This window comes from Macrotis lagotis, chromosome 5, assembly GCF_037893015.1.
Source record: "Macrotis lagotis isolate mMagLag1 chromosome 5, bilby.v1.9.chrom.fasta, whole genome shotgun sequence".
In the NCBI taxonomy this organism is placed as follows: Eukaryota; Metazoa; Chordata; class Mammalia; order Peramelemorphia; family Peramelidae; genus Macrotis; species Macrotis lagotis.
In genome coordinates this window covers 140,979,549-141,003,864 of record NC_133662.1, presented here as the reverse complement: position 1 = coordinate 141,003,864, position 24,316 = coordinate 140,979,549, and the positions used below count along the sequence as shown (strand labels likewise).

The 24,316-nt window shown below is 34.2% G+C and overlaps 2 long non-coding RNA genes across 3 annotated transcripts in view; one reads left to right on the top strand and one right to left on the bottom strand.

Moving 5' to 3' along the window:
• Positions 1 to 3,215: 3,215 nt before the first annotated feature.
• LOC141487966 (uncharacterized) lies at positions 3,216 to 21,500 on the top strand. Of its 2 annotated transcripts, none has more exons than XR_012468550.1 (3): positions 3,216 to 3,489; positions 8,329 to 8,395; positions 12,985 to 21,500. It is a non-coding gene; the product is annotated as an uncharacterized LOC141487966 (long non-coding RNA). The 2 variants fall into 2 exon arrangements; XR_012468549.1 differs by having other exon boundaries at positions 12,618 to 21,500.
• The window catches only part of LOC141487967 (uncharacterized), a 136,893-nt gene continuing 129,927 nt past the window's right edge, over positions 17,351 to 24,316 (bottom strand). Inside the window, exon 4 of the long non-coding RNA XR_012468551.1 lies at positions 17,351 to 22,452. This is a non-coding gene — a long non-coding RNA (uncharacterized LOC141487967). The remainder of the gene's footprint in view (positions 22,453 to 24,316) is intronic.

The following is a 24,316-nucleotide window of genomic DNA, read 5'->3' as shown; positions in this document are numbered from 1 at the left end:
TTAGCTTTGCCAAGAAAACCACAAATGGGGTCAAAAAAGAGTCAGCCATGATTGAAATGCCTGACAAACAACAATAAAAAAGATAAACCAACAATATCAAGTTTCTGTTATGTCCTATTCACTATTTTGAATGCAGGGGAAACAAAAAAAAGTTACCTAAAACAAGCAAACTAAAAAAACTAGTCCCTGATTTGAAGGAGCTCATAGTCTAAGCATCCAGAGTCATCTTTATATCATAGTGTATTATGAGATCAAGAACTTAGTGGAATTTTACCTCAAATTATATTCAAGCATCTGTTCCATAGGTCTACTTCAAAGGACAATGCAAGCGCAGCAAAGATATAAGACTACAGATTACAGACATAAAGCTGGAATGGCGTTTGGGAATGTAAATTCCTCATTTTAAAGATAAGGAAACTGAAACCCAGTCAGGGATGGGTGTTTTGTCCAAGGACCAGTAAGTAACAAGCGGAAGATCCAGGACTGAATTTATCTTCCTCTCCTTTTAATTCCAATTTTCTTTCTACTATACTATTCTGCCTTCCTTCTAAGACAGGTTCTACAATGAAATCCTTAAAAGGCCCCAAAAAGCAAAAGATGACTCAAAGAGGAAAAATAGATCTTCTATGCAGAATTTTTGGAAAAGCCATGAATATGAACAAGAATTGCACTGGATAAAGAGATATGGATAGACTATAAAATACATTTGTGGAATTAGTACTCACAATAACAAGATCCCATTTTTTTTTTTGGATCATTGAAGGCAATTCCAATATAATTGAGTTCTCAGATTCCTAATCTTTAAACAAGAGGTTTGGACTAGATGATTTCTAGAATTCCTCCTTCCTCTTCCATTCTATAATTTTGTCTTTCAGGGTTAATAATTAAATGTTATACTATAGTCTTCCCCATCTATAAGTCAATCACTGGAAGAGTTGTCAATCAATCAAACTGTAACTAATGACCAATAATTTATCAGAAAAACTGGTTACTTTTTTCTTTTTTTTTGTTGTTTTTAAAAAATTTATTTATTTTCATTCATATGTATATGCATATTTTCAAGTTACAAAATTTCCCTCCACCCTTCCTTCCCACCTCCCTCTTCTCAGAAGACAACAGTCAGGTTAGTATTTTACATATATATATTTTGATAAACATGTTTACAAATTAGTCATTTTTGGCATGAGAAATTAGGATTAATGGAAAGAGATTCATAAGAGATAATTTTTATAAAGTGTTCATCATATTAAGAAGGATTGTTTTTTTTCCATATTTTGTTTTGTTTTGTTTTTCTTCCTCTGGTTGGGGATAATATAGTCCATAACCAGTCAAATACAGCTATCCTACCTCTCTGGACTGCCAAGAGGAGCTGCTTCCATCAAGGTTGTTCATCTCATAATGGCGTTGATGTATTCATTGTTCTCTAGGTTCTACTCTCTTCACTCAGCATCAGATCCCATATGTCATTCCATGCTTCCCTAGAGTACAACTATTTATGGTTTCTTAAAGACCAGCAGTATTCCATAGTATTCACGTACCATAACTTGTTTAGCCATTCCCCAATTGATGAGTATCCCCTCAATTTCCAATTCTTTGCTACTACAAAAAAGATCTGCTATGAATATTTTGGAACATGTTAATGCTTTCCCCATTTTTAAATTTTTTTTCCTGGATATAGACCTAGAATTGGAATTATTGAGTCAAAGGGTTTTTGAACAGTTTTATTGCTCTTTGGGCATAGTTCCATATTGCTCTCCAGAAAGGTTGGATCCATTCACAACTCCTGGTTACTTCTTAATGATGGACCATGTTATAATCATTTTAGACATTTATTTTTTTGTTTAAAAATTAATTTTTGTTTAAAAATTAGGAGCATTAATGAACCAAAATTTAATCTTAAGAATCTTAATTTTTCAGAAGAAAGGATTTTCCATGGATTATATTTAGTCCCCCTTTTATTCCTTTGGTTTTTATAAATTGTTAGATCTATAAAAGACTTCAGAAATCATCTAGTCTCCATTTCTCAGAGAAGGAAACTGATTCACAGAAAGATAAAGTGACTGGCCCAGCATGGCTTGGCTATTTAATGGTTGAAAGATAACATAGCATTCTGATCTCTTTAATCCCAGTCTAGTGATGTGTTCAGGATTCTGTCCCTTATGCCTATTTATTACTACTTCTGCAAAAAAAAGTATACAAGGCAAAGGAAAGAATGAAACTCAAATATGTTTATTCCAAGTCTATTCTTGAATCTTAATGAATCAATCACAGTCAGGAACAGATTATCTGTCCCAATGGGTTTTCAGGCATCTTTAGGGTAATGACCTTTTGTGTACTTTTCCTGGAAACTCTGTGTAGCGAGCGCCCTGGTACATTGGGATTTTGGCCTGTCGACTTTGTGGAGACTATTTAACTCTTAATCATACATTAAATACTTTATTGGACTCCTCAGAACTATCAGAGGCTGCTGTCAACAATTTCTATAAAACTAAAGTCTTGGAAGTAATTTATATAGTCATTTCTACTGGACAAATTATAACATGGAAGGCAACAATGTGGTGAATTTGGAGTTCAAAAATCTCAAATTTAAATCTTGAGCAAATCCTTGCTCGACAAGTCTTTTAAACTTCATATCTCTCAGTTTCCTCATTTGGAAGATGAGGTGGTTGGACTAGATAACCTCCAGGGACAATTTCATCTCTAATTCTATTGTCCTCTGACTCCTGGGAAAACTTAAGCAAAAATCACACAGGATGAAAAAGTTTAGATGCATTTAAACCTCCATCAGTGGAAGGTTGGAAGCTCACACCAGTGAGCTCCTGAATTCACCAAAGTAACAAAGTACCCAAAGAATATATGATAAATTATCCAGTTTGTTAGTTTTTAATATACTTTTCAGTGAATTAATCTAAATAGTTTTATGTCTGTAACTGTTCCTAGGTAATCCCTGCCAAGATTTCCTCTGTTGTTATAAAAATCCAAAGGGTAACTCTAGTCTCTTTTCAACCAAGGATGCTGCAGCAATTAACCTTACAACAGCTGCAGAGTAATCTGGAAACACACAACCCTGCAAAACAACAAAAAGTCGTAAACTCATGTAGCTCTTTCCATCACTGTAGCCAGGAAAAGGAAGTAACATATATCAATGATGTTTTAGTATTTTTCTCTTGCTGGCTCTAAGTTAGATTAATTGTCTGATGAAATATTTACTCTTTTCTTTCCCAATGATGTAATCCACTAAGTATTCTTGATACACCTAGCAGATTGCTGCTTAAAAATCACTCTGTATGTCTCTGAAACTTTTCCTCTGTCTCTTAGGCCCATAGACATTGGCTGTTTTATAATTCCTCATTATATCTCCCGTTCCTCTTATTCTTCCAGAACCAAAACCATTCATCAAATGGCTGAAAAGCAAAGGATATAAAACACTGGATTTGGAAGCTGAAATGGATTTGACTTCTTCCTCTTACATGCTCTGTTTAACATCAGGCAAGTCACATTTCTTTTGGTTGCCTTTCTTGTTCTGTAAAATGAGTGTGGGAGTAAAGGGGAGTTATCCCTCCAAGCTCTAAGGCCCATAATCCTTGATAACCTTAGAAAACTTTTATCCAGTTCTTCTCTTGATATATTTTAAACATTAAAGGTATTTTCTCTATTAAAAGCATGGGAAAATAAAAATTGTTTGACAATTTTATTAATTGTTAAAATTTCTGAAACTTTTCTTAACTGTTTTCACTTTTTAATTTTCTTTTGTTTTTTTCTTTCTCATGGTTTTTTCCTTTTGTTCTGATTCTTCTTTCACAACATGACATATGCAACTATGTTTGACATAATCATACATATAAAACCTTTATCAAATTACTTCTTGTCAAAGGAAGGGGAGAGGAGAGGGAGGGAGGTAGAAAAATGTGGAAATAAAAATCTTTCAAAAATCATTTGCATTAATATTTGTCATAGGCTTACAGGGCATCTGGTATATTTAGAGATGTAGGATTGGCTGAAGACAAAATTATGAAGTTCGTTAAATTTCTTCAGTGTTCACAATTGATGTTCTCTTCCTCCCTTTCAATGTCTTTCCTGCTCCATTGTCTTCATGTTGCTTACCTTTCCATTTACTTTCATTTAGAAAGATGGAAATTCCTAATGAAAAGGAATGAATTGCAAATAATAGAATTATCTAATTTCAGTAGCAATTTGTTTCCTTAAAAACCAATGTGGGGGGCAACTTGGTGGCTTAGTGGATAAAGCACCAGCCTTAGAGTCAGGAGTACCTGGGTTCCAATCTGGTCTCAGACACTTAATAATTACCTAGCTGTGTGGCCTTGGGCAAGCCACTTTAACCCCATTTGCCTTGCAAAAAAACCTAAAAATTTTTTTTTTTAAAAAGCCAATGTGGAAAGTTTTATAACATTACAAAAGGGAGAAAATTCCCTCTGACTTCTTAATTTTATTAGGAATAACAAGGCAAAGTAGATTGAGTGTATATCTATTCTTCCTGCTATACATCCATTTTTCTACCATAATTATCTCCATTTTTGAGACCCATACTATCTTTCTACCATAACCTCTCCAAGTCTTTGTTATTATCATCTAGTGACTTCCAGATCACTTTCTTACTATTCGCAGTGACTTAGGTACCTGATTCAGTTTTGCTTTCTAATCTATAATCCTCAAAGACTCCTACAATCCTATTGGTGACCTCTCTACCTTACTTGATCCCTCAATCGCTCAACCTCTTCAACCCCAATGGCTTCTCTCTATATATTCCACTTTGGCTAGAAATTGAGATAATCATGCTAGATCTGACCATTTCTCAGAATTTTAACTTATCTCAAAACTGGACTTTTAGAGTTCTACTCCCTCATCATAACTTCTATCATTATAGCTAGAACTTTTCTAACCAAACTAAGCCCACACTGCATCTTTACTGTGATTTCTGATGTCTTAAGACACATGAAATAATAACTCCTATTGCCATCCTAGCAGGGTAGAGAAGAACCATCTTTTTAAACCCTCACTGAAATCACAAGACCCCTAAAATACAGATTATCAACAGAATTGCACTTATAGGTATGTTCACTGCAACCTCCAAATGAATATGTCTCCAGTGTCGAATTTTCCCTTTCCTTAATCTTACTCCTGACTTCATCTTTTCATTTAATAACAATACTAATCATATTTCCTCCTGTGTTTTTTTTTGTTTTATTTTGTTTTAATTTACTTTTGTTTTTTGGTCCCTTGGCCCCTTCTCCTGTGTTCTTATTTATATTTGATTATATTTGATGTTTTCCATTTCTTACTTCTAATACCCAATTACCAAGTGACTTCATATTCATGTCTTATCAAGCAGCCATCTTGTTCAGGTTCTTGTTTCCAGCTACTTAAACTACCAAAAAATTCTCTTAGCAGATGTTTTTGGCTTCCCCTCTATCTTCCTCCCTATCTGCTGTCATATATCTTTCAGAATAATCTTCCTATTTATAAATATCACCATGCTATTCTACTTGGAAATCTTTACTGGCTCATTTTTGTCTAAATAAAATTCATATTCCCATGTCTGGCACTCAAGTCCATTAACAATCTAGTGGTTGTATTACCTTTCCAGCCTTCTATTGTTGCTTAAAATATACTCCATCCAGCCTGAAAATTGCTTTTGCTATGTTTTTTTCCCTAAATCCACAATTATAATCATAATAAATAATAGAGTAGTGAATGCTTACATTATACATTAGAGTATAGAAAACACTTTCAATTTTACAAATTAACTGTCAAAACAATCTGGTGAGGGAGTTAATATTATAATTCCCATTTTCCTATGAGAACCCTGAATCTGACAGAAATTGTGTCAAATCTTCAGACACCTAATAAGCATTGAAGCAGAATGTGAAATTAATCTTTCTAGATCCAAGTTCCATATCTAGAATGCCTTCCTTCCTTTTTTTGCCAATTCAGGTCTTATTCATCCTTTGAAGTAAGAGTTCTTAACCTAAGGTCTATGAACTTAATTTTTTAAATTTGATAATTGCTTTTCAATATAATTAATATTCTTTTTATATATTTTAGATTCTTATTCTGAGAATGGGTCCATAGCTTACCAGACTTCCAAAGGAGTCCTTGACCCACAAAAATGTTAAAAAAAAAAAAAAACCTTTACTTTAACATTGTATCCCAGAGGAAAGAAAAATGAACTTGGAGTCTGATGAAAAAATAGTTTCTAACAGAAGTTTTTAGAATCTAGACAAGTTATTTAATCTTGTTAAATTTACCTTCCTCATCTGTAAAATGGGCATAACACCACATATCTTTCAGGATATCTGTGAGGAGAAAAATGAAACATTATATATAAAATACCATGCAAACCTAAAGCACTATATAAACTTCAGTTATTATTGAAACTAAAATACTATTCATGCTGCCACCTCCAAGATTTTTCTTGATTTCAGTGATTGTATTTCATACATAATTTTATTAGTATTTATAATATTGCATACATAGAAAAGTATTTTTCATATTTTTAAATAAAATACATATAATATTGCATAATTATAATGATTTGCTTTTTCTCTCCTGGACTGTAATCTTCATGAGGGCAGCATGTGGGAAGAGTTATTAACAGTTTAGTCATATAACAGATGCTTGTATACTGACTACATAAATAAAACTCTAGACATTAGCAAAACTTCAGTGGGATTATTTATCTCATTGGCTGTGGGATGATAAAATAAGAAGCATTCTTTCTATATCACAGAGGTCAGTAATTTATGAAAGATCTGTTGGGTGCTTGAGAAAAGACATCAAAGGATACAGAGCTGTCAATATAGAATGCTCAGCCTAATCTAAAGTAAGGACCAGCACAGATGGGAAAGGAGAAGGAAAGATAAGGGAATAAACCTCTATATTGTACCAATGATGTGTCAGGCAAGCACTTTGCTAATTTTTGTTATTGCTTTATGAATACCTCATTTGATGTTCAAAGCAATTCTAGGATGTAGGTGCTATTATTAGTGTCCATTTTACAGTTGAAGAAATTGAGGCAAATGGAAGTTAAATGAATTGCCCAGAACTACACAGGTAGTAAGTATCTAAGGTGAGATTTGAATTTAGGTCTTACTGACCCCAAATCTAGCACTCTCTCCACTTTGCCACACAACTGCCTGTATGACCAGATAATTCACTCATGGATGTCATAGTGTTATAGAGGATAGCAAGGGCTTATGTGCCCATTGAGGTTTAATTCCCATCATACTTTATGTGATGGAAAAAATACTATCCCTACCTTGCCCAGACAACTGTTCCATAAAAGGTTGCATCTCCTGAACTAAGTCTTGACAAAGAGGAAGACACAGAAGCAATTCCAGATTTGATGCCTATTGCTTGGAATTGCTGATAAGAAGCAATAATCACCAATAATTTATTAAGATATAAAAGACATTCTAAATATGGAGATAAAATGGATATTAAAAAAAGACCAAAGGAAAACTATCCTTGACCTCAAGGAACTTATAAACTAATAAGGTAAGGAAATATATGATTAAGTTGCTTATTGTTTATTGTTGTTGAGTCGTTTCACTTGTGTCTGACTCTTCATGACCCCATTTAGAGTTTTCTTAGCAAAGATACTAGAATGGTTTGCCATTTCCTTCTCCAGCTAATTTTATAGATGAGGAAACTGAGGCAAACAGTTAAACGACTTGGTCAAGTGATACAGCGAGTAAATATCTTGAGACTAGATTTGAATTCATAAAAATGAGTCTTCTTGACTCTAAGTCCAGCATTCCATATACTGTATCACCTACCTGCCCCCTAAATATATTAGTAGGTACAAAATAAATACCAAGAGAGCAGGGATGTCAAAGATAGTCATTATTATTGAAATAATACATGGGGGGTGGTTATAGGGGGCAATAGGAATAAGTGACTTGCCCAAGGTCACACAGTTAGTGTCAAATGTTCTGATGTCAGACTTGAACTCAAATCCTTCTAACTCCAGGGCCAGTGCTCTATCCACTGCTCTACCTAACTGTTCCACTAATTGGATTTTTTAAAGGCAATGATTACTTGGTAATTTTTGTATTTTGTAAATCTTTTATTTCACATTCCTTATAGATATTTTCCATGTATTCATGTTTATTCCAATTTTTCATCAAAGTCACTATGCCATAAATTTTTTATTGATTTAGATCACAAATCATAGAAAAGAGATGAAGGATCGTATGTGAAAGTTTTTAATCAATAGATCTCTTATGTTCTTAGGTTTCTAGAGTGCTTTTCATCTAGTTGCTCTCTAAATGCTTTCCATCTCCTTGACAATACGTTTTTTCATCCTAGAGATGCCTCTACCTATGTTTCTCCTATGATTTATGAAATTCTGACCTGTACCCATTTTATGAGGAGGGTAAGTCATTTTCTTCATTTCTACCTTGTCACTCCTCCTCACTCCTTCTTCCTCTTTTATCTCTTCTTTTTAATTCCTTCATGTGTTCTTTCCCTATTTTAATGTAAGTTTTTTGAGGGTTGGGTATCATCTTTTTTTAGTCTAATTTGCATCACAAGTTCATAGTATAGTGTCTGGCACATAATAAATGCTTCCCCCACCCCCAATCCTTTTTTCCTCGGTAGAGGAAAGAGGAAATATATGATTATATTGGGATTTTTTATACCACTAGTCTCTCTGATTGACCTATATTCAACAAAGCAAAATCTGACTAAATAAGGGAAGGAGAACTAGGGCAAAGGATGATTTCATGGATAATTTACAGTAGTTTGGAAACCTTACATTTTCTGCTGCCAGGTAGAGAACTCTACCAGGGTTTACCCTGTTATATGATCTCAGTATAGTTCAAACTGTCTCAGTGAATCACAGCCACAACCAGTATGGGCAAAAATATATTATATTGGCTTCCCAGACACTGAACACAATATTGGCAGGTCAGATACATTATTAATTTCATGAGTCAGTCATGGTGTTCTTTTATAACTCCAAAACATACAGCAGCATTTCCAGATGCATTACCTTTGGCCCCTATCCTCCATGGTTACTCAGACAGATATAAACAGTCCAAAGCGAACAAATGGTACAGTACATAAAAAAAGAATAGAATTTGCCCATTTGATAATTCCATATATGGTCAGATCCTTTAAAATATTTCAAATTCACTTGGTTGTATTTGGGACTCTGAAAGAAATGGCCATTTAAAAAAAAATATTGGTTCAATGAATAGCATATTAAGCCTGGAGTCAGGCTTGAGTTCAAATTTGACCTCAGACAGTAGTTCTGTGACCTTCAGCATGAGTAATTATTAACACCTCAGAAAAAATAAAAGCAAAACTAGGTCTAATTAAATGAGATAAGGCAGGAAACTACATTTTGCTAAAAAATGCCATAGACAATGAAGCAATCTCAATACCAAACAAGTGCATCAAATGTCAAAGCATACAAATTTTTAAAGGAAATGTTAAATGAATTACAAGAGAAAATAGTAAAACTATACTAAAGGGACACCCCAACTTTCCCCTCTTAGAACTAGATAATGATATAATATAAATATATGCCATAATATACCATTATAAGATGTGATATGATATGATGATATAAATAAGAAAGGAAATGATAGAATATTTTTTTTAAATTAGATATGAGCTAGAGAAAATTGAATGAGAATAGAAAGGAGTATACCTTTTTCTCAGCTATTCATAGCACATTCTGACCATTTTCTTAGGGCATAAAAAAACCCCACAAAATGAAGAAAAATCAAATTTATACTTTTTGTATCATAATATAATAAAATTTAGAAGCATATGTTAAAATTAATTAGAAACTAAATAATCTAATGAATAATCAAAGAAAAAATCAGAAAAAATAAATAATTTCATTAAAGATGAATGACAACAATTTAACAATATACTAAAACTTGTGGGATGCAGTAAAAAGCAATACTTAGGGGGAAATTTATACCTCAGGATGTTTACACCATTAAAAGAAGTAACAGATTAGTACATTAGACATACAATTTTTAAAAAAATGGAGAAAGAAGAAATTATACATCTCAATTAACACTAGAATACAAATCCTAAAAATCAAGAGAAAGGCTAATAAAATTGAAAGTAAAAAAAATCTAATAATAAGACATGGTTTCTGGGCTAAAAAAAAACTAATAAAATAGATGAAACCATTAGTTGATTTCAGTAAAAGAAAGAAGAAAAAACCAAATTACTGGTATCAAAAGTTCAAATGAAGATAAAATTATAGGAATAATTGGTAGCTATTTTGCCTAATTATATGTCAATAACTCTAACAATCTAACTGGATGACCATTTGATATTGTTTTTCCATCCTTTATTCTTGAAATGGATCAATGACAGCATGAGGGTGATGTCTTGATTTCTAAATGAATTAGATATAAATGGGACAAAGCTGTACAAAACCCTCAGTCACACTCTCTCAGAATAATTGGAGTTCAGAGACAAGACAAAAGTCAAGAAGATTGGTGATGGCTCAGGATGCTGGTTTGGGAGGAGGAAAAGAGGGAGGGAGGAAGGGAGGGAGGGAGGGAGGGAGGGAGGGAGGATGGAGAAGGAAGGGAGAGGAAGGAAAAGGGAGGGAGGGAGAAAATAGAGCACTTTCCAAATTCCCCTTAAATGAGCAGGTTGGGTCCCCTGAGGTCAGCTATTTCTGCTCTCTGATAATGTGGTAAAGATATTTAATACAAAACATTATCCTAAAAACAAGGCTAACTCCTTTCCACATACACACACAGCATCCATGGGAGAAGTAAACTTAAACTTAGACCATAATAGTAGTGAGACACACACGTAAGAAATATGCATGACAGAATTTAATTCATAACGTCTGCTCTGGAAGTCCTCTCTATGTAGAGAACTCCTGTTGTTATTGTTTGTCCTTTGCTCTTGAAGAGAACTAATGTCATCCTAGGAGTGATGCTTAACATGAATTGGATAAGTGAGGCAAAGCTGCAAGAAGTCTTCAGTCTTACTCTCTCTCTTAGAGAGTCATAGAACACTAGAAAAACATTGTCACAAACAATATTTACTATAATTAGGGGGAATTTATGCCAAGAAGAAAGGGTTCATTCAATATTAGAAAAAGTTTTAGCATATTTAATTATATTAATAGCAAAATAACAAAAATCATATGATTGTAACAATAGATGCAGAAACTTTTTAAAACACTCATTCTTACTTAATTTTTAAAATTTTATTGCATTTTTCACATGACTAATGTGAAAATATTTTTGCATGGTTCCTTATAAATATAATGGATATTATATTTCTTACCTTCCCCAGGTATAGGGAGGAAGAGAATTTGGAACTGAAAAGAAGAACTTTTTAAAGCTAGCAATATAAATATTTAAAACTCATTAGGCCATAAAATCTTCATTTGTCCTCAAAACATATGTTGGCTCTTCATATAAAATAAGGCTCTTTTTGAGGGCCTTTCTGAGTTAAAGTACAACACTATCCACTATACCATGATGTCTTTCATCCTTGATTTGTTTCCTCCCTCGAATTCTGAAGTCTGTTTTATTCTAACTTCACAGTATCAGTTGTATTTTCTACCTCCATAGTTCAGAACCTAAATATACTGACCTAGACTACAGTGAGAACCTTCTAAATAATCTCCCTATTCTATTTCTATTTCTCCTGTTTAATCCACTCTTCACAAAGTTGATTATCTTTCTGTGGCACATATTTGACCACAGCAATCACCTGCTCAAAAAAAATTCAGATGTACCCTTATCCAACCTGAGTTGAGAGACTCATCATCAAATAATGATCTTTTTTTGACTACAAAAATGTAGTAACAATTGTGATCTGCAACTGAAGAGAGATGACATATTTGTGAGATGTTTTGTAGTACTGAAGCATTATGTGCATTCATTGTACAAGGTACTAGAAACACAAGGATAAAATAATACATAATGTCTACCTTCAAAAGGCTTATAATCAATAGAGTAAGATATATACATAAGAGAACCATATTGCAAGAAATAGCCCAGGCATAGGAGAAGTTTAAATGGATTACTTGAAGAGATTTAAAAAGGGAGAGAGATTTTCCACTTGAGAGTTCAGGGAGTTTATTAGAATAGGTGACATCTGATCTGGGGCTTGAAGAAAGGGAAGGATTTCAGAAGGGAGGGGAATGGGAGGAATCTCTCAGTGGTAGGAAGTATATGCAAAGGCACAGGATAGAACAGGATAGCCTAATGGCAAATTTTCTGTGCTGGAATACGAAGTTTATGATCAAAGAAAAGTAGTATGTAATTAGGATGGAAAGTTTGGTTAAAACCAAATTCCAGCAACCCTTAAATGATAGGCTAAGGAATTTATATTTTATTTTTTAAGCAAGAGGGGACCTCTGATGGGTAATACCATGGTCAGATTTATGCATGAAATAGATTACTTTGGCAGCAGAAGGTTTGGATTAAAGAGGGGAGAGAATAGAGACAGGGAGAAGAGGTGATAAACTTGTAATATTACATAATACAAAATACAAATATCTATATCACAAGACTTTGGGACCTGCAGAGTCATTAGCTGTGAATAGGTCTCAGTTTTGAGATTTCTGAGTGTATTCCCTCCTCCTCCTAATTTTACAGATAAAGAAACCAAAACTTGGAGAAATGAAAGGACTTATCCAAAGACACACAGCACAGTCATTGTAGAATAGGGCAAGATTCTCAAGTCTTCTGCCTCCTGATCCAGTACTCTTTACATCATACTTCTTCCTATTGATATTGAAACAGCATTTCCAGAACTGCGGCAAAAGAGAAAATTGAGTATGTCTAATATAATAGCAGACAAAATAACTCTATCTACTTCTGTTCAATACTATGGCATCTTCTTTTGTGTTTCACCATTATTTTTTTATGAAATTTTCATAATATTTTTGTGACCACATATTAGATTTGAATATTGAGAAATTGGAAATTCAAAGATATTCTTGACAAATTTCTTTTTTTTCAGGTTAACTATGTTTCTGTGACTAAACCATCATCAAGGCTTTCATTAGTAATTCCACAAGTCAGGTTTGCATATGAAAGGAATGATGTATATCTCCCTCCATGAAGCAATAACTTCAAAAGAGTTGCAAAGGTTAACTTCAGAAAACAGCTAGTTTTAATTTATTAGAGCCCTACTGGGACAATCACAGTTGATTTTAACAGTGGACAAAATAGCCTACTGGAAAACAACCCTGAATTTCAATGCACTATGGCAAATAAGAAACTACTTCAAAGAAAAATACTGGATCTTTCCAGAACAGGGTTTTATGGACTCTGAAACCAAAGCTATAGCAAATGGTAGGAACTAGACTTAAGATTGGTCAAATTTGTACAACTAAAAAATCTCTCTAATTAGAACCAATATTAACAATAACCAATAACAACAACAACAAATCAAAACAAAAACTGAGGAACATTTATGAAATTTCCTGCAAAAAGGAACTGTGTGTGGCTTTCACCGAGAGACTCTGCATCCTTCCCTTAGAACATCTGTGGCACTTCTTGCTAGCCAAAATCGCCCCAGGTATGTTATTTTCTTTTGGGACATCCGTAATTGGACCTTACTGAAGAAAAAAATCCACAGGGAACAGACAGTACAAAATAATATTTGACACCAACATGGTAGAAATAGAAAAAAAATGTATGAACAATTTGAGAATTATAGGTTCATCACCAGTCCAATGAAGTGTTGTAGTCCAATTCTCACCCTCAAATATCTTTTGGTTCTCCCTTGTACTTGAGCCAAATACCTGGTCTCCTGCATGCTTCTCTTCCCCTCTACTACCCACAGTCTAAGATGCAAAAATGCCAACTTGAGATGACATTGGCCAGGTCCTTGCTAAGTAGCTCTGAGGTAAATAATCAACGTTTATAGATAACTCCTGATTAATCCTGGAACTTCCTTAGAGAAGGAAAACACAGTTGGGTGACATTTTGCTGTCTTCAGGGGACAGACTCCAGGAGAGGGGGGAGGGGGAAATTGCAAGGGGATGTGAATGATTAAAAACATTTGATTTGGCTTGAAATAAAAGTACATATTTCACACATATTTTTAACCAACCCCAAAAGACAGACCCAGCCTTCGAACACACTGAACAGGAAGCCATTTACTGTTGGAATGCTTGCTTAGCCTTTCCAAAACACACACGTTCTTATTACTTCTGGGCTATCTAAAAAGGGTTGGGGTGAAAACGTTTAATTTATATGTACAACCCTCCTTCCTGTTTTATTTTTTTTCCCCTTCTGCCAACTCTGTTTTTCAAACTTTGTGAAAAACGATAGGAAGCACATTCCACTTTCCTATTCCTCCATCAGTTTTATTGACCCAGCTGTAAATTTCACCTCAATTTATAGCTTGGTACTGGCCCAAAATCCAAAGTCAAAAAGGGAAAGTGAAGATAGATATGATACTTTCATGGTAACTGAGGCAAGGGAAGAATCTGGGTGTAGGTAAGATGACTGTGGTATCAATATCAAAGGTGGTAAAGGTATGCACTAAGGAAGAACCTCTCATCTTTCAGGATATGTACATCCAAGAGTATGTTCCAGAGGGTGAAGGAAAAGGAGAGGAAGGGAGAGAACATTTTAAGGATCATTCAAATATGCAACAGCCCACCTGGACCCTACTGAATTTCATGTTAACAGAAACATTCCAGGTTGTCAAGAGGAACTAAAGGTGTTTTGGAGAAGTAACTGAAAATTAAAATGCAGGCAGTATTTTCCCAAATTTTAGAGGTTCCTTTGCCGAGGTTCTTCCTGTTTGGTTAGAAGTTGAAGGTAGTCTCTTAACATTGTAAAATGGGCTCCAGATGGTCAGATGTTACATAGAATACCTGCTCCCCTTATTATTCTACTTTGATTTCTGGAGAATGCTGAGTCAACATTATGGTAAAATTTTTGAAACCATACTCAAAACTAAGTGGAACTCCACCTGGTTTGAGGTTCAAATTTCAAAATCCTCGAAGCTCACTCTAATTTTCCCTGAAGGTCAACTACACTGCTTTCCACCCCCTTCAAAAAAAATACTGCCCCAGGGAAAACCCTTAACTGGGTGGGATTTCCTATTTAAACTGTTCATGTGGAAATATTAGAGGGGAAAGGAAAAGAGACCTGGAAAAAAAATGTCAAAACCAAGCCATTGTTTCAGTAGTATTTCCTTTTGGGTTTCACATCAGTTTAAAATTTTGAGTAAATAAGACATGGTATAAGAAGAGATCCATCACCTCCTATTTCAGTTTTATAAAGTTTTAAAGTACAGTCTAAATGAGTCTATTTTAAATGACAGCTGGAATTTCAAAAGAAAAAAAGACAATTTAACCTATCACTTTTGCATTTGGAAAAGGGATTTTATCATATTATACATTGAATTTAGTCCTGTTCTTAATTAGTCTCAAAAGAATAAAAGCAGTAAAGGGATGAAATGAATTGTTTTCCTTGAATTTGAAAAGGAAATAAAGATCACCAAATTAGCATTTACTGATGAACACAAGGTTGATCCATTTGAACCTCTGGTTTTGAATCATTTTCCCTAAAGGGAAGACACTGTCTCAATTTTTGTTTTGGTAACTCCTCTAGCCAACACAATACTTAATACATGGGATGTGCTTAATGAATGCTTGCTGATTCATGGTCTCACAGTCAAAAAAATATCATGTTCGTCATTACTCATAATTCTACAAAACTTTATGGTTTAAAAAGTCTCTTTCTTGTAACAACTCCATAAGTGGTATAAATATTTTTAATTCCCGTTTTGCAGAAAAGAAAACTAAAGCTCAGAAATTTGGTTCTCCCAGTATCATGTATTTGTCTCCCTTATACATCCCCTGTGTTTTTGCTAGATTAATAAAATCTGTCATTTTAGTTTTAATCAAGTTCAAATGCCATTTTCTAAGAAAAGTCTTTCCTGATCTTAGACTTCTCTTCCATTGAAATTACCATTTTTAGTCATCTATGTAAATAATTGATTGGGGAAGAACTATAATTGAAATCTGTTTGAGCTATTTATTAATTGTGTGATCTGTATCAAGTCATTTAATTGCAATAGGACTATTTTCTCATCTGTAAAATGCGGCAAATAAAAGTATCTAATTTCCACAATTGTGAGAATAAAGTGAAATATTTGGAAAGCACTTTGAAAATCTTAATAGCTACAAAAATAATCGACATTTTTGTTGAAGATATTATAATTTGTGCCTAACATGAGAATGCTATTCCATTATATTAATGTGCATCATTCATATACACTATACTATAAAGTATTCAACCCTTCTCAGTGACTAAGCACATAAATTTTTCTATTTTTTTCAGTACTTCAAATAGTGTTTTAATTAATATTTGGGCATTTTTGTGTGTTTTCTTTCTGTCACAGACTAAGTTGGGGTAAAACACCAGTAGTAATATCACTGACTTAATGGGAACATATAATTAGTAATGAATAACTGAATAATTTCAAGTTGTCTTTTGGAATACTTGACACAATTAACAATTTTACCCATGGTGCATTAGGATATATATATATATACTTCCCCAAAGTTCCTATATTATTAATTTTTTCTTTTTATAATCATTGAAAGTCTAATTAAAATAAAGTGGCCCCTCAGGATTGTTCTAGCTTTCATTACTCTTATAAAAGTTTTTAAGCATTTTTATATAGTTGTTGATACTCTGCATTTTTTCTGTTGACAAAAGTTTATTTAAATTGCTGTATTATTTATTATGGAATGGTTCTCTGTCAGATAAATGATTCCCTGGATCCAATCCTTAAACAGCTGCATAAAATATTTTGTATTATGATTTTGGATGGTCAAATTTTATTAGAAATAGTTGATACAATGTTTTCTACCTAATTCATTACTTCTATCTTATTCTGGTTGCATTGATTTTGTTTGCACAAAGACTTTTTAAATTTTATATAAATGAAATATTCTATTTCATTTTTATAATTTCTTCTATCCCTTGTCTGTTTATAAATCATGCCTCCATGACTTACAGTCTGTATGGATATGAGCAAATCTCTTACAATAAATTGCTGACCTGCCAAACCATGTATTTTTCTGAGAACATGTTATATTACAATTAATAGACTAGAAATTTCTTGAGGGAAGACTTTCATTTTTGCATATCTATCTCCTGCAAGTAAAAGGTAGAGATTAGTACATAATAGATGCTTAATAAAAACTTGTTAAATGACTGATAGAATATTTCCTCAACAACATGCCCCAAAACGATCGGGTAAATTCTACTCAAATTTCTTCAATAGCACATTATATTTCCATAAAACTCTAATGTTTTCATCCCCCCCCCCACAGAAAATCAAATCTTCCCCTATCTGTCCCTAACCCCATTACTTCTTTCTAGGACTACGTATTCTTAACCTAACCTAATACCTTGTTAGTGTGAAAGGCTACCTTGAGATATTTGTAAATAAGGCTATTATATTGACTTTAAGTGTTCTATTTTCCACAATTCCCAATTCTTTCAACTAATTCTCTTATGGTATGATCTTGAGGCCCTTTACTATAACAGCTATTTGTCTCTTTCCTTATATGCAAAAGAGTGATAATAATACCTATAATAGTCATCTTGTAAAATTATTAAAAAACCAAAGAGAAAATATACATAAATCATTCTGTAAACATTACTTTTATCATTATTAGTTATTGTTATAAAGTGCCTAATTGAATGTGCTGAGCTCCTGAGCTCAGCTGGATTCCTGAGTTTGAGAATTTTAGCATGTTTTAAGTGGTCACAATATGTTTGCCCTGGGAGAGAAAAAAAAGGAAAAGAAAAAAGAAAAGGAACATAGTCTTGTACTTCATTTTAAGAGCTTATGTTCCAAGACAATATTTCAATACAGCTACCATAACTCCATCATTATCCCTACCTCTACTCCTCCCTTTCCCACAGATTTGGGGGAAGGACAACTTTTTGATAGGGTCTTCCTGGGTAAACTGGAAGGAAGCAGGCAATAGAATTACAGTCCAACCCTTGATGCATCTAAATTTCTTTCAGTAGCTTTTGAATGTCTAAGTTAAAGATCTTATTACATAACTAAAATGATTTACAGCCCTGTTGTCTTCATTTCTGCTGCTATTGTTTTCCCAGCCCTGGCTAGCACATATGAAATGGCATTAATGGAAAACTATCTTCAAGAAGTAGCTATGTCTTAAAAGCTTCCACATTTATGGAATTCCTAGCCCTTTTACATGAGTGTCTAAATCATGGCTTCCTAGGGTTCTTTTAGCACATTCCTTTCAGTAACCCTGGTGGGGGCAAGGGGTTGGAGAGATCCCTCAAGGGTACAATCCATCCATTGCTGGAACACCTAACCACAGGAGTTCCAGAATCTTAGAACTCCCATCTCCATTGAGCAATGGAAACAAGGAGAAAAAGAGAGGATTTACGAACAGAAAATGTATTCATTTTTTGCCAGAACATTAAAACATTCCTCACTCCAGCTGCTGTGGTACTTCTTTCAACTCTATCACCAGGTTAGAAAAGCAATCTTGCTTCACCAGTTTCCCTTATGGAATTCAGACATGGCTAAGTCTTATTTTTATCATACTAATTCAGAAACTATTCCTCTCCTTACCCTTAAAATTTGATACTTACATATATACCTCTGATGTGTACAAAAATTACATATAATATATCACATACATTATATGTATGTATATGCTAGTATGTGTATTTCTCTATCTGTGCATATGTGTGTGTCTGTCTCTCTTACTTTTTCCTGTCAGTTCAGCATCTCCATCAATTCATTAGATATCTCCATTCCTCCCACCATTTTCATTTCTGTCAAGGGTAGAATCACAATTCTTCCTGTCACTTAGGTTCATCCTCAACTCTTTACTGACTCTCACCCCCGCATCCTTGGTGAGTCTTATTAATTCTACTTCAATAACATTTCTTGTATCTGTCCTCTTATTTCTATTCAGATCACATTCATCCTAATCCTGTCTTCAATCCCTTCTTGCCAGATCAATTGCAATTGTGTTTACTGCATCCAGTATCTATCTCCTTTCTCTACTTAATCCCCCATGCAGTTGCCAAAATCACATTCCTAACCATGTTTATAACCCCTGCTCAAGAAGCTTCAGTGGCTCCCTACTGTCTCTAGGATAAAATGCAAACCCTTTTATTTAGCATTTAAAACTCTTCCCATTCTGAGTTCAGCTAAGGCAATGGGCAGTCAGGTAGCCCAGGGGATAGAGTCCTGACCTGTAGTCAAGAATAACTGGGCTCGGGAAAGCGAGGTGGCATAGTAGATAAAGCACTAGCCCTGGAGTCAGGAGTGCCTTGGTTCAAATCCAGTCTCAGACACTTACTAATTACCTAGCTGTGTGGCCTTGGGCAAGCCACTTAACCCCGTTTGCCTTGCAAAAACTAAAAAAAAAAAAATAACTGGGCTCAAATCTGGCCTCAGATATTTACTGTCTATGTAACCCTAAGCAAATCACTTAACCTTTCTGTCTCAGTTTCCAATCTGTAAAACAAGAATAATAATAGCACCTATCTCTCAGAGTTTTTGTGAAAATAAAATGAGGTAAAAAATCCTAAAGTCCTTAGCATGGTGACTGACACATGGTAGGTACTATAAAAATATTACTATTTTCATTAATTATTCCAGTTTACATTTTCAATTATATATTACTCCTGTTGTTTTGGAGGAAGAGAAGAAGGCAGAGAAGTGCATTAATTTTTGCCTTTCTTTGTATCCTCAACACTTAGCCTGTTACCTAATAGGCACATTATAAATGTTAATTAACTTAACAAGTGGTAGGTATATGACAAATCCTTGTTGCTAGACTTTGTTGACTCACTGACAGATTGAATGATGAACTCTGCTGCAGTTAAACCTGGACTATTTGTTCTTCCTCACAAATGGCATTCCAACTCTTACCTCATCAATTTTGCTGTCCTCCATCCTTTTTAAAACCCCAAAGGACCCTTCAAGACATTATTCAAATGCCATCCTATCTCCAAAATATCTCTCTTATTTCCTGAATTTGTAGGGTCCTCTCTTTGTGGTTATATTCTATATATCCTGTAGTTATTTGGCTGTGAACATTTTATATCTCCCTCTGAGGAATGTAAGCTTCTTGAAGACAGGAACTATCTTGGTCTTTTTCACTTGTATCCCTAGAGCAGGCACTGAATGTCTGTTTATTAGAAGCTTATTAATTGACTGGTTTTATTTCAGTTTATTCCAAACTATCTGTCTAACATGAATTTTTATTTTTAGGAACTGAAAGTACTTTCCCATTTATTATGTCTTTATCTTCAAGGAATATCTTTGTGAAAGAATGTTTCTGAGAAAGTTAAGTCACTGACTCATTAAGAAATTTCAAGGAGATAGCAATAGGCACAAAATCTATGACTTTATTTGTAAAGGTTACTCTCAAGGGAGAAATCACCTTGTACCAATATGTCAGCACCTTGAGAGACATAGACTTTGACTCTAAAGTATAGAACACCAAGAAATTAGAGGACTTGCTCAGGGTTCCTGAGCTAATATTTATCAGAAACAGAACTTGAACCCAGGTCTTTCTGACTTCAAGGTCAGTTCTTTATCCCCTACCCCATAATGCCCTTGGGGATATTTGAAAATATGATTCAGTTTCTTTTTTTAAAAAAATCTGTAATATTTAAACTACTCATATACCACAGTTTCAAAGGCTCAAAGTCAACCACTGCTAATAAGAGCAATGCAGCAGGAATGGAATGCAGAAATTATGGTAAAAATGTTATTTGGGGCCTGGCTACAGAACACTGCAATAAGGACTGGCAAAGGGAGAATGATCTTCTCATTCCATTAAGGAGTGTGTTGGGTGTTTTTAATATTCAGAGTGGATATTAGTTGTTTATTTTTCTCTAGGGACATTTCCTATCCTTGTCAGATTTTGGCTTTACCATATAAAGTCCATCCCAACCTCTAGATCATTGCTTAGGGTTTTTTCAATTCACATACCAAGAAGATGAAACAAAAAGAGGTGATTCAATGTGGGCCAAAAAGGGAATGGGGCTTAGGAGGCTTCTGTCTTTAGTCACTACTTAGTCAGGTATATAAACTGGAGCCAATGAGATGTCCCCTCTCTTTGAACCTTAGTTCCCTCTTTTGCCAACTGAGGCTTTATATAATATTCTTAACATCCTTTCATATGTAATTCAAACAGGGGCTAGGTCTCAACCTCAGTCGTGTCTATGATATCTGGAGTGAGAAGTAAGGAGTATCAAATTAATAATATAAATAAGAATATAAAGAAATTATTTGAACTGATAACACAGCAAAGTTTTCAGGCTCCTTTAAGTACTTCAAGAGTATAAACTATCTTACACATAAGTTGATCAACAAGCATTTATTAATAATTTAGCAATGCCAGGTAATCTGCTAGGGGTTGAGACAAAAACGAAATAGCCTCCTCCTTCAAGGATCTTGTAGTCTATATGAATGGTGGAAACAAATTAAACTAATTTTTCTTTAAGTGATACTGAAACCATCCTTGAAGTCTGATTAGATGAGGGAACTAATGTTTCAGACTGGGACACCACTTCTCATTATGCATAGTAGAAAACAGTGATAAGACACTTCAGGCCCTCTCCAAGCCAGTGGAAAACATTGGACTACTAAGGCAAGGGACTACTGCTTAGCAGAACCAACTCAATTAAACTGAAACATCTTCAATTAGTATTTTGTTAATAAGCCTTCTCCTGCCATGGCTAAGTAAATCTCCTTATCTTAACTGTTGAATAATGTAGCTATCTACACACATATATTTATATACAAAATAAGTATAAGATAATTTCTCCTTCAAGTTTCAGTTTGAAAGTTTTAAAATTTAAGATCATAGATTAGCAGTTGAAATAAACTTTAGACGTAACCCCATCCAATATTTTTTTTAGGTTTTTGCAAGGCAATGGGGTTAAGTGGCTTGCCCAAGGCCACATGGCTAGGTAATTATTAAGTGTCTGAGGTCAGATTTGAACTCAGGTACTCCTAACTCCAGGGCCTGTGCTCTATCCACTGCGCCACCTAGCCACCCCAACTCCATCCAATCTTGAGGAAATTAGAAGCAGAGATGTAAAGTGACTCCACCAAGATCACTTGGGTAGCAGTAGTAGGAAAATTGAAAATAGAAGCACATCTTGCTTCTGTTGTTCAGGATCCAAGATTTCACCTCTTTTGGATTTTCTCTACTGATTAAAACTATAATTCAACCCATGTCTAATGATTTAACAAGTTACTATGACAATAAAGAAAGAAAAAGTAAAGGAAAAGGAGAAAAAAGAAAAAAATCATTACCTTGTGTTTAATTCTTTGGTGATGAGACTTTTTCTATTTTGGCAGGCTGGTCCTACAATCCACTGTCAGGCAAAATAATTTCCAGCTTGGTAGAATCTGTCCGAGCTTATACTTTCCTGTAAAAGCCTTAAGAACACAGAGGCAACTTGAATTCTCTGGCCTTGACTGTAATTATCAAGAATTAATGAAACTTTACTATTGCAAAGACAAACAAATAAGAAAAGAAAATGGTGAAACTTTACACTTAGAAGTCTTATATAATATCTTTTGGTGTCCTTAAGAGACCAGAGGATGATTGTACAGATGAGTAAATCTCAAGTTATCCAGACTTCAGAAGCAGTTTGGATAAGCACACAGAATTCAGATGCTTATCTGAACCTCCTGAGTTGGCTATATTGTCTGGAAGTATTCTTATTCAAGTCTTCTCATGAAATATCTGGTATTTCCTTATGGGCTGGCCAGAAGGAACATGAGAACAGACTCTTGAATGGTGTCTGCATGATCCTGGAGAGAAGAGTTGAGTAGGGGGAGGGAGAGGAGTGAAGGTATAGGTGGATAGAGACGGAGCAAACCCAGAAAAAAGACTTAAGATGGTCTTGAAAACTGTGGCATAAATTTTGAATTTAGGATGATTGTTTTAACTAAACCAGTTTGTATAGCTTCAGTTGTTACCAAGAAACATAAAGCTGAGAAAGTAATGTTGCAGTTAAGGATTCCTGGCATAAGCTAGATGAGAAGGACATGAGTTACATGATAATTAAACCCAGATCTCACAAAGAAACACTATTATTTTTAATAAGCATATTATTTTCTGAATGTTGGAAAGAAAAGGAATTTTTTCAATTTAAAAACCTCTCAAATATTGTCATTTAGAATTCATTCCCTGCTTATGTGGTGAATTTGTCTTTTAGTTCTCTAGAAGTGGTATTTTCTTATCATTATGAGACTTAGCAATAATTCTTCTCCAAAGCTTCTTCAAAAGATAATAGTGCCTGAGGATATAGATCTAGAAGTAGAGGAAACTAGTGCCTGCCATTTTCAACATAAGGAATATTTTATTTTCTCAATTGATAAATTTACTTAAAACAGGTCAAATAAAACATTCACCCTATCTTGGTATTTAGAATACTGTTTTGGATCTCTTGATAGTAAAATGGGATTTGTACTGGTGACAAAGGACTCTGGTGGAGCAGAGAAACCCTGATTTTGGAGTCATGAAGTTGCTTGACCATAGCAGGCAGTGCTTGCTGGCAGAAATTTCTTCCATTTTCATCTTCTGAATGGAATAGGCCAGGGTAGGGTGATAGTATCTTATGATGGTACTAACAGTGATCAGATCCCCATTCTAAAGTTTAGTTTCCTGGTTTTACTCTCACGGTAGTGTAGCTTTTTAAAAATATTCCTTTAATTTTTTAAAGGCCAAAGGGCATGAACTGATGACAAAATGATTAATTTCTAAAAATATCTCTAAATAGTTGGGCTACACAACAGGTATATAATCAGAAAATAATCTATATATACTTTATTCAAATTATACAGGTAACATTCTGCTTAGAGATCAATAGTTAAAGTTGGTCAAAAGTGAGCCCTTTTCTTATCAGGAATTCACATTTCTTTTTTGTTTTAACCAATGACAGGGAACTAAGACTAACCATGACAGAAAATTTCAGCAAAGAAACTAAACACAGTGGTCAGACATCCAGATGTTTTATCTACAGGATAACAAATACTAGCTGTTTGGAACCATATTTTTTGATTGATTGATTTTTCTTATTTTAGTCTTCATTCAGCAGCTTTGCATCATATGGACATTGTCTCTTAGAACACATTTTAGATGGGAATACCAGGCTCACTATTTGGTAAGCCTAAAAACTTAATCATAATATATCATTTTAATTGTGAATTGTCTGGAAAACTGTATTTCCAAACAGTGATTATATTCTTCCTTGAATATTAAAATCTCTTTTGCAAGAATAACAAAAAAAGAAGG